Below are 9,987 nucleotides of genomic sequence, written 5' to 3' on the forward strand. Positions count from 1 at the left end.
CTTCCTTCCTTCCTTCCTTCTTTCATTATTTCTTGGTGAAACTACTGAAACCTGGTTAATTTACAGTACTGCCAAATTTGAGCCTGTTGTAGTTTTCCACAGACCTTAATCTCTGGGCAATTAAATGCTCAATTAAATATTGAGCACTCTAATGTGTCTCCTGTGTTCTACACATACTCTTCCATACTTCTGTTGTGGAGTAGTAGACTGCTTTTGTCTTGATAATTCAGGTCAATCATCAGAGCCAAGGCTCCTCCTCCCTTTGTCACATGTTAACTGAAAGGTAGGAGTAGTCCAAAATGCCAAGGGAGCTATCTTCACTTTCTGTTTTAATGGGATTTTCAATACATCTCCTGCTGGCAGCATTTATCCCTCTGGATCAAGGACTTATAAGCCAGTGGAAGATCATGTCATGGAAACAGGAAACAAACCTTTTACTAGAGATGATGGTGATTGGGACATTTCCACTTCCACCCCTTGATTTCTGTACCCATTAATTCAGGCTGTGGGAGAAAGCACTGTAGTTGGACACTGATTCAGAACATACATTAACTTTACAAGTCTTAAAGTTAACATACATTAACTTTGTAAGTCTTATCACATAGTTGGTATTGCAATTGTAACTTTAAGAGGCCATTTCATCATTCTATTAATCTAGTTGCTTTAGGATGATGGGAAATATGTAAGACCAGTGTATTCCATAAGCAGATGCCCACTGCCACACTTCTCTATCCATAAGGTGAATGACTTGGTCAGAGGGAATGCTGTGTGGAAGGCTTGGATGGTGGATGAACATTTAATGAGTTCACAGATTTTGGTCTTGAAGAAGCACTGCATGCAGAATAGGGAAACCCATATACAGTGCAAGCACCTTGAGAAATGTTGTCATAGTGACAGATCAGTGTTGGTCTCTGCTGCTGGCAAATTGGGCACTGAGCAGTGGGCATAGCCAGGTCAGTCTTGGTGAGTAAAAGTCCATTTCACTGAACCCACATATAATCTCCATCCCTGCCATCATGACCACCTTTTTTATGGACCAACTGGGCAATGACTAGTGGCTAGGAAGAGACACTGAGTGGTGTCCACAGGATGGTTTATACTATCCATTTGCTTACAAAATCTTTCCACTTTTGAGGTCACTGTTGTTGAGCACTCACATGCAATATAAATATCCTCACAGTTTTTGTTTGTTTGTTTGTTTTTTGTTGAGGTGGAGTCTCGCTCTGTCGCCCGGGCTGGAGTACTGTGGCCGGATCTCAGCTCACTGCAAGCTCCGCCTCCCGGGGTTCACGCCATTCTCCTGCCTCAGCCTCCCGAATAGCTGGGACTACAGGCGCCCGCCACCTCGCCCGGCTAGTTTCTTGTATTTTTTTAGTAGAGACGGGGTTTCACCGTGTGCTAGCCAGGATGGTCTCGATCTCCTGACCTCGTGATCCGCCCGTCTCGGCCTCCCAAAGTGCTGGGATTACAGGCTTGAGCCACCGCGCCCGGCCAATATCCTCACAGTTTTTGACCTCTCAGAGAGGCCCATCTACATAACTCTGTCTCAAATTACTTTGCCACCTATTTACTAATAATGCTTCTTCCAAGTTCCTGATCTGGCTTGGAACTGGCAATGGCCCATGAACCAGTATATAATCGCATGTCTGGCCATTTCCCTTGAAGTTCTGTCTCTTGGGAAGATGTTCATTCAACACTGTCCTTCAGGGATGTCTCAGTAGAAAGCTGTAGTACCACAGCCATTCATTTTTGGATGGTGGCTGCATATATTGTGCAGAACCATCAGAAGTCAGGCTGTAGACTTCTCTGATTCTGTCAGCTGATCATAAGGAACTGTCCACGAGACAATGAGTGCAGGTTGGAGGGGAGAATTCAGTGTGGAGGACTGTATACCATGGGCACTTGAACCACTCACACATGTAACTTACTTCTGCCTTCAGGACTGGTTTGAGACTGGGCACATATATACCACTTCCATTTGATGATGAAATATTGCTATGGACAACCCACTTTATGGCCAGATGGGTCAGAAAGCACCCAGTTCCTGATAGGCATTTCAGTTCACTTGGTAACTCGATGATCTTCAGACATGAGTTCAGTTTCTACCAAACCCTGTAACAGGTCAAGAGGTGTCTCTCAGTAGGAGAGTATTTTCTGCTCTCCTACTGAGAGCAAGATGCAGGTCCTTGCTTCAAAATCCTAGAGACCTATGCTGTGATTCACCTGTGAGATCCTGGCATTAGGCTCAAAACAACACCACTGTGTACCACTGACACCTCAAGTTTCAGAAAAGCTGGTGTGGACCTGCTGCAGAGTTTTCGCTGGTTGTGGACACTACTTAATACAGGCAGCCTTTTAAGTCACTCAATAAATGGGGGGAAGTAACAACTCCACATAAGCACTGTTTTTTCTCCAATACCCAAGATACCCACTAAACACTCTCCCTCATTTTTCTATTTGTATCAGGGGTCAAACCTAGCAAATTGTTCCTTATCTTGGAAGGAATATGTCAACAGGTCCTACACTATTGGAACCTAAGAAATTTTGCTGAGGAAGAAGGTCCCTGAATTTTAGTCAGGTTTCTTTCATAATCTGATATAAATATGCCTCACCAAGAAGTCCAGCACGCTTGCTACTTCTTGCTCATTGGATGAAATCAATACAATGTCATCAAGGTAATGGACAAGTGTGATATTTTGCAGCAGCCAAAAGTGATCAAGGTCTCTCTGAATAACATTAACACACAAAGATAGAGGGTTGGTATATCCGGAGGTAGGAGAGTATAGGTATACAACTGCTATTCTCTGGTGAAGGCAAATTGCCTCTGGTGGGTCTTATGGACAGGAATGGAGAAAAAGGCCTTTGCCAAGTCAATGGTTGCATACCAGATATCAGGATATATATTTATTTGTTCAAGCAATAAAACCACATTTGGTACAGCAGCTGTAATTCAAGTTACCCCGTGGTCAAGCTTAGAAAAATCTCTCAGCATTCTCCAAGATCCACTTGTCTTCTCACAGATTAAATTGGAGAGTTGCATTCAGATGTGTTCCTATTGATGAACTCTGTGTCTTTCAAGTCCTTATCTGTGGTACTAATCTTTGCATTCTCTCCAGGATTGTGATATTGTTTCTGATTTACCATACATCCAGGTAGAGGCAGCTCAAATGGCTTCCAATTGAGTTTTTCCATTATAGTAGCCCTCACCCTACAGGTCAAGAAGCAAATGTTGGGTTCTGTGAACAGCTATGTGTGTCTATGGCAATAATGCATTTTGGTACTGGCAAAGGACCTTAGGATGAGTCTAAGTACACATTGAATTCCCTGTTAGTCTGAACGAAGCGAAAAGATTATTCATTTCCTGACCTTCATAAAATTCTCCTTTCACTGTAAAACCACAATGACGATTTGGGTCTCCAGGAATCAATATCAGTGCAGATCCAGTGTCCCGTAGCTCAAAAAATCTGATCATTTCCCTTTCTTCAATGCACTGTTACCCTGACAAAAGGCCAGAGGATTGCCTAAGGAATGATGAGAGGAAGATTCACTGCATAAATTGTTGGTAATGGAGTGGGGTATTTTCACAAGGGGACCCAGTCTCCCCTTCATTCAAGTGTTTCTGTGTTTTTAAATGGCTCTAGTCTGTAAATAGATTGAAAAGCTGTGGTTCTCTTTTTTATAATTTAAAGCAGTTCTACATTCATTTGACACCAAAGTTTTCTGTTTCTGTAACTTAAGAAGGAATACAGTAGGTTTTCTAACAATTACACTTCCTGGAACACCTTGGTTAGTAAGCCAGTGCCAGAGCTCAACAGGAATCAGACTCTTCCAATTGCTGCTTTGCCTCTGCTGTCCATTACGGTACCTTCATCCACCTTGCCTTTGACAGTTGTGTGCTGCCACTTGGTTCCTGCCACCTTGGGATTCAATGATCCCTAGTGTATTTAAATTTTGTTGTGCAGTGACTGCAGTTTCCATCGTTAGATCTGACACAAAGCGAAGAGTAATTACAGACCTGTTTGAAGATTCAGATGCTCCTCTCACAAGTCTATTTCAGAAGGCATTGATCAAGAGTATATCGTCTGGACTCTCAACTGGGATGAGTAGGTCTGAAGTGAATGAATCCACTCTGCCATTCCAATCTCCAAAAACCTTTATATTCCTTTCTTTACATTAAACCAATAGAGAACAGACATTTACAAGGCTGAACCACAGTGGGCCATCTTTGAATCCATCTTTTAGTTAATCTAGCAGATAAACGATTAGAACTTTTTAGCTCCCTGAGCTGCAACTTTAAATGCAGAGTCCCTACTAAGTCAGCCCTAATCAATAAATTCAGCCTGATACAACCCTCTGTTCCTTCCACTATTATCCTATACCCTTAATATCCACTTGCATGCCTGATCTCCAGCCTACTGCTCATAGATATTTTTGAACCCAAACAGTTGTCTTTGAGTTTACCATGTCTTCTCATGGGTTGCACTCTCAACATCACCTCAAAGATCCCGCCAGAACTTTAGTTTAGTTGTAGGCTTAGAACCAAACGGAGGTGTTGGGGGTGGCTTCTGAAGAGAATCAACATTATCATTCCTGGCAACTGACTCAGGGGAGGCCATCACTGTGGCTTCAGCCAGTGCACAATTTATCTCTACAGATAGAGGTGGAAAGGCTGAAGGCAGCATGTACCTATTCCTCCCAGATGCAGAACAGTAATTTGAGATCAGCTGAATGGCAGGGCTGAATGACCTGTAACACAACTATGGATAAAACTTTTCCCTTGCTTATCATATTGTGGAACACAAAAGTAAGACGACAGCTGTAGCCCTTCAGGGTACACACATCTAGGGTCTCTCAGTGCCATGACTGTGACAACCTGTTTGAGACTTTGCATTTACTCTCATCTCCAAACTTCTGGACCCCACTACATTTCCCAGTATCAGCTGTGGATGCTGCCTGCAGTATGCCTGGCCCAGCTGTTGCTACTCAGTGAGATGGCACTTCTGTAGCCACCTAACAATTCTTGTTTTGTTGCAGCTGGCATGCCTGGCTGAGTTTAGTGGTTGGAGCCCAAACTTGCTCATACGCCACTCATCACTCAGCCATACTCACCCTGGGCAGGCAAAGAAATCCTGTGTCATAACACAAGGTGAGTGCTGCATGTCATGTAGAGTGGGTAGAAGAAATTACCATGCCCGAGAAGAACTCGAGTAAAGGTACCACTGGCCACAGAGGTTTTCATCTGGCAAAGTGACTCCCCTAGAATTCTCTAACAAAAGAAGCATAGCTAGTTGTCTTTAAATGCCTTACTTCTCGTAAATCTTGAAATACTTGTAATTCATTATCCGACATTTTAATATTTTAACCTTATTTGGAAAGCATTATATTTCAACGTTATTTGGAGATAAAATTTGAATAATTGGTATTTACATTGAACCACCTGAATCCCAAGAATATATTTGCATGGAAACAACTCATTCTCAAAATATATATTACTGAAATATGGGCATTAGGCTTCAGATTAACATTCTTTTAGTAGACTATAAAGCTTATCAATAGGACACAATTTCTAATCCATGGACATTGACATTTTGTACTCATATAAGTTTCTGGGCAGAGGTGCTTTTGCTGTACATTGTAAGAAGCTGAGCAACTTTTCTGGCCTTTTCCTTGAAGTCCAATAGTAAGATACTTTTTCTGTAGTTGAACTACCCAAAAATGTTTGTATCTTATGGAAGCTGAATTGTTGACATAGACTATTCCAGAAAGTTATGAGGAATGAATAAAAAAGAAAAAAAAAAAACTTTTAACAATTTTGCAGAAGCCATGCATGGTAGTTCACAACTGTAATCCCAGCACTTTGTGAGGCCAAGTAGGGAGAATCACCCTAGGTCAGGAGTTCAGAACCAGCTGGCCAACATAACATGGTGTATCCCTGTCTATACTAAAATCACAATAAATAAATGCATAAATAATATTAGCTGAGCATGGTGACAGTTGTCTGTAGTACCACCTACTTGGGAGGTGGAGGCAGGAGAATTGATTGAAACTGGGAGATAAGAATAAGCAGAGATCATGCCATTGCACTCCAGCCTGAGGACAATAGCTAAACTGTCAAAACAAACAAAGAAAAAAAATGCAAATTTTATATGAGATCTTATTTTTCTCTAACTTTCTAATATCCTGTTCTAATATCCTGTCATTCACGAAATGGACCAGCATGTCCTCATGTTCCCTGGAACTTAATATATATATGAAAAAAAAAAAAATTAAAGAAATGAAATAAAACTAAAAAGGCTTTCTTTTCTTAGAGGTGAGGATACAGTAACTGAAATGTGTGCCATACTTTATTTAAGACATTTTGTAATCACAAATTCGAGTTGTAACCTACCAGGTTGAAAAGCAAATAAGTTAATTCTTAGTTAATTGAATTTACTTTCTTTTACTTTTAGAATGGAATCCCACGCTGTCTCTTTGCATGAAGTGCAGGGGTGGAATCTAACCATATTGCAGCATCCTGTCTCCCAAGTTCAAGAGTTTAGTTTTCCTCAGTTTCTTGAATAGCTGAGATTACAGGTGCACACCACCACACTTGATGGGGTTTCATCACATTGGCCACTCTTGTCTCAAATTCCTGGCCCCAAGTACTCTACCTGTCTTGGCTTTTAAAAGTGCTGGAGTTACAGGTGTGAGCCACTATGTCTGGTCTACTTTTGGCTACATTTCCAATTGAGAAGAACATTCATCAGGCAAAACAATATTTCATGTATCATATTTTTGATGAGTTTGTTTATAAGTCTCATAATTCAAGAACAAGTTTAAGTGCAGTGTCTTTTGTTGGAAATGAATTTGTTTCCATTAATACATAATTAAAAGAGTAGGTTCATTTAGAAAGATCAATTTCTATGGTGAAGAGTTCTCGGGTCTTAGAAATGCTTTAAATATCTCCTTTGGAGAACTCATTGCATTTATTGATTGCACGAGGAGATTTTTCTTTGGATTTTCTTTTGTAACAATTTTCAAAATTGTTTCAGGATACAATGAGATGTTTAATTATGTCATATAAACTTAAAGATAATTTTTTGAAAGACAATTTCTTAAGCTATGTTTTCTACTAATAGTGTGATTACTTTTTCTAACTTACTAGGAATTAATTCATGTTTAAATCTTCCCAGCATCAACAGTTCACCTGCAGTATCTGAGAAGTAAAGAACTGCCAGCAGAGCAGACTGTTCTAACCCATAGTTCACCCATGACCATCAACCCTCGTTTTGAGCTACCTGCATTACCAGCCATTGGCTGGGTAAAAAATATCTCAAAAATATACCAGACTGTTTGACTCAAATATATTACATAGACAAACAAATAACTAGTGAGCATTAAATTTATAAACTGGTTCTTTAAAATTAATAATACCTTTAAAATTTTATTTTTAAATTTAGAAAACCTTACTCATGGTTTGTGTTTTTGATCAACAAGCTTAATATTTTGTAACCATCAGGTATATTCTTCAAACCATTTATGTCAGAGAATACTCATTTTTTAAATAAGATGTATTTCTTAAATGTTCCATTATAGCTGGTTTTGCTAATTTACCATGGTGGGGTTGATTTAATTATATAGGAATAAATAGTAAGACTTTAGAGTAACAAGAAACCAAATTTAATGGTACAGAAATTTATATTTAAAATGTATGTATCAGAAAGATTTCTCTAACCAAAACATTGAAGTAGCTTAATGTTGTTTTAGTTAAATTCCAAGAGAAGTATTGTTTTAAAAATCATAATGTGAAAAGACATCATCTGAGTGCATGTTATTACTTTTAAATATCTGCATCAATTAAATAAAATGGGTAGCAATGTTCAAATCTTACACAGAACTGAAACTCATAGTGAGACGTAATGTAAGTAAATTTAAAAGAATAACATAAAATTTAGTTCAAGAGAAATCAGAAGGCTATGAATGTAATAAGCAACAGTATTCTGTACAGCTATTTAACTGAAAAGTGTGAAACTAAATTAAGTTTTGTCTTTCTCTCTGTGAGCATACTTTTTGGCACATGGCAAGAATTTCCAGTTAAACTCAGTGTTTCAAATTTCAGATCTTTACTTGTCCTGTGAGATCTATGTAGACAGAAGAGTTCCTTTTTAAAAGTACATATTTTTGTTAATTTATTTAACTAATGGATTGGCATAAATATATATTTTGAAAAGAAAATTTTATTTTATTTTATTTTATTATTATACTTTAAGTTCTAGGGTACATGTGCATAATGTGCAGGTTTGTTACATATGTATACTTGTGCCATGTTGGTGTGCTGCACCCATCAACTCGTCAGCACCCATCAATTCATCATTTATATCAGGTATAACTCCCAATGCAATCCCTCTCCCCTCCCCCCCATGATAGGCCCTGATGTGTGATGTTCCCCTTCCCAAGTCCAAGTGATGTCATTGTTCAGTTCCCACCTATGAGTGAGAACATGCGGTGTTTGGTTTTCTCTTCTTGTGATAGTTTGCTAAGAATGATGGTTTCCAGCTGCATCCATGTCCCTACAAAGGATGCAAACTCATCCTTTTTTATGGCTACATAATATTCCATGGTGTATATGTGCCACATTTTCTTAATCCAGTCTGTCACAGATGGACATTCGGGTTGATTCCAAGTCTTTGCTATTGTGAATAGTGCCGCAATAAACATACGTGTGTATGTGTCTTTATAGCAGCATGATTTATAATCCTTTGGGTATATACCCAGTAGTGGGATGGCTGGGTCATATGGTACATCTAGATCTAGATCCTGGAGGAATCACCATACTGTTTTCTATAATGGTTGAACTAGTTTACAATCCCACCAACAGTGTAAAAGTGTTCCTATTTCTCCACATCCTCTCCAACACCTGTTGTTTCCTGACTTTTGAATGATTGCCATTCTAACTGGTGTGAGATGGTATCTCATTGTGGTTTTGATTTGCATTTCTCTGATGGCCAGTGATGGTGATCATTATTTCATGTGTCTGTTGGCTGTATGAAAGTCTTCTTTTGAGAAATGTCTGTTCATATCCTTTCCGCACTTTTTGATGGGGTTGTTTGCTTTTTTCTTGTATATTTGTTTAAGTTCTTTGTAGATTCTGGATATTAGCCCTTTTTCAGATGAGTAGGTTGCAAAAATGCTCTCCCATTCTGTAGGTTGCCTCTTCACTCTGATGGTCATTTTTTTTGCTGTGCAGGAGCTCTTTAGTTTAATCATATCCCATTTGTCAATTTTGGCTTTTGCTGCCATTGCTTTTGGTGTTTTAGACATGATGTTCTTGCCCATGCCTATGTCCTGAATGGTACCACCTAGCTTTTCTTCTAGGGTTTTTATGGTATTAGGTCTAACATTTAAGTCTCTAATCCATCTTGAATTAATCTTCATATAAGGAGTAAGGAAAGGATCCAGTTTCAGCTTTCTACTTATGGCTAGCCAATTTTCCCAGCACCATTGATTAAATAGGGAATCCTTTCCCCATTTCTTGTTTCTCTCAGGTTTGTCAAAGATCAGATGGCTGTAGATGTGTGGTATTATTTCTGAGGACTCTGTTCTGTTCCATTGGTCTATATCTCTGTTTTGGTACTAGTACCATGCTGTTTTGGTTATTGTAGCCTTGTATATAGTTTGAAGTCAGGTAGCGTGATGCCTCCAGCTTTGTCCTTTTGATTTAGGATTGTCTTGGCAATGCAGGCTCTTTTTTGGTTCTATATGAACTTTAAAGCCATTTTTTCCAATTCTGTGAAGAAACTCATTGGTAGCTTGATGGGGATGGCATTGAATCTGTAAATAACTTTGGGCAGTTAGGCCATTTTTATGATATTGATTCTTCCTATCCAAGAGCATGGTATGTTCTTCCATTTGTTAGTGTCCTCTTTTATTTCACTGAGCAGTGGTTTGTAGTTCTCCTTGAAGAGGTCCTTTACGTCCCTTGTAAGTTGGATTCCTAGGTATTTTATT

This window comes from Piliocolobus tephrosceles, unplaced genomic scaffold (genome assembly GCF_002776525.5).
Source record: "Piliocolobus tephrosceles isolate RC106 unplaced genomic scaffold, ASM277652v3 unscaffolded_1157, whole genome shotgun sequence".
Lineage (NCBI taxonomy): Eukaryota > Metazoa > Chordata > Mammalia > Primates > Cercopithecidae > Piliocolobus > Piliocolobus tephrosceles.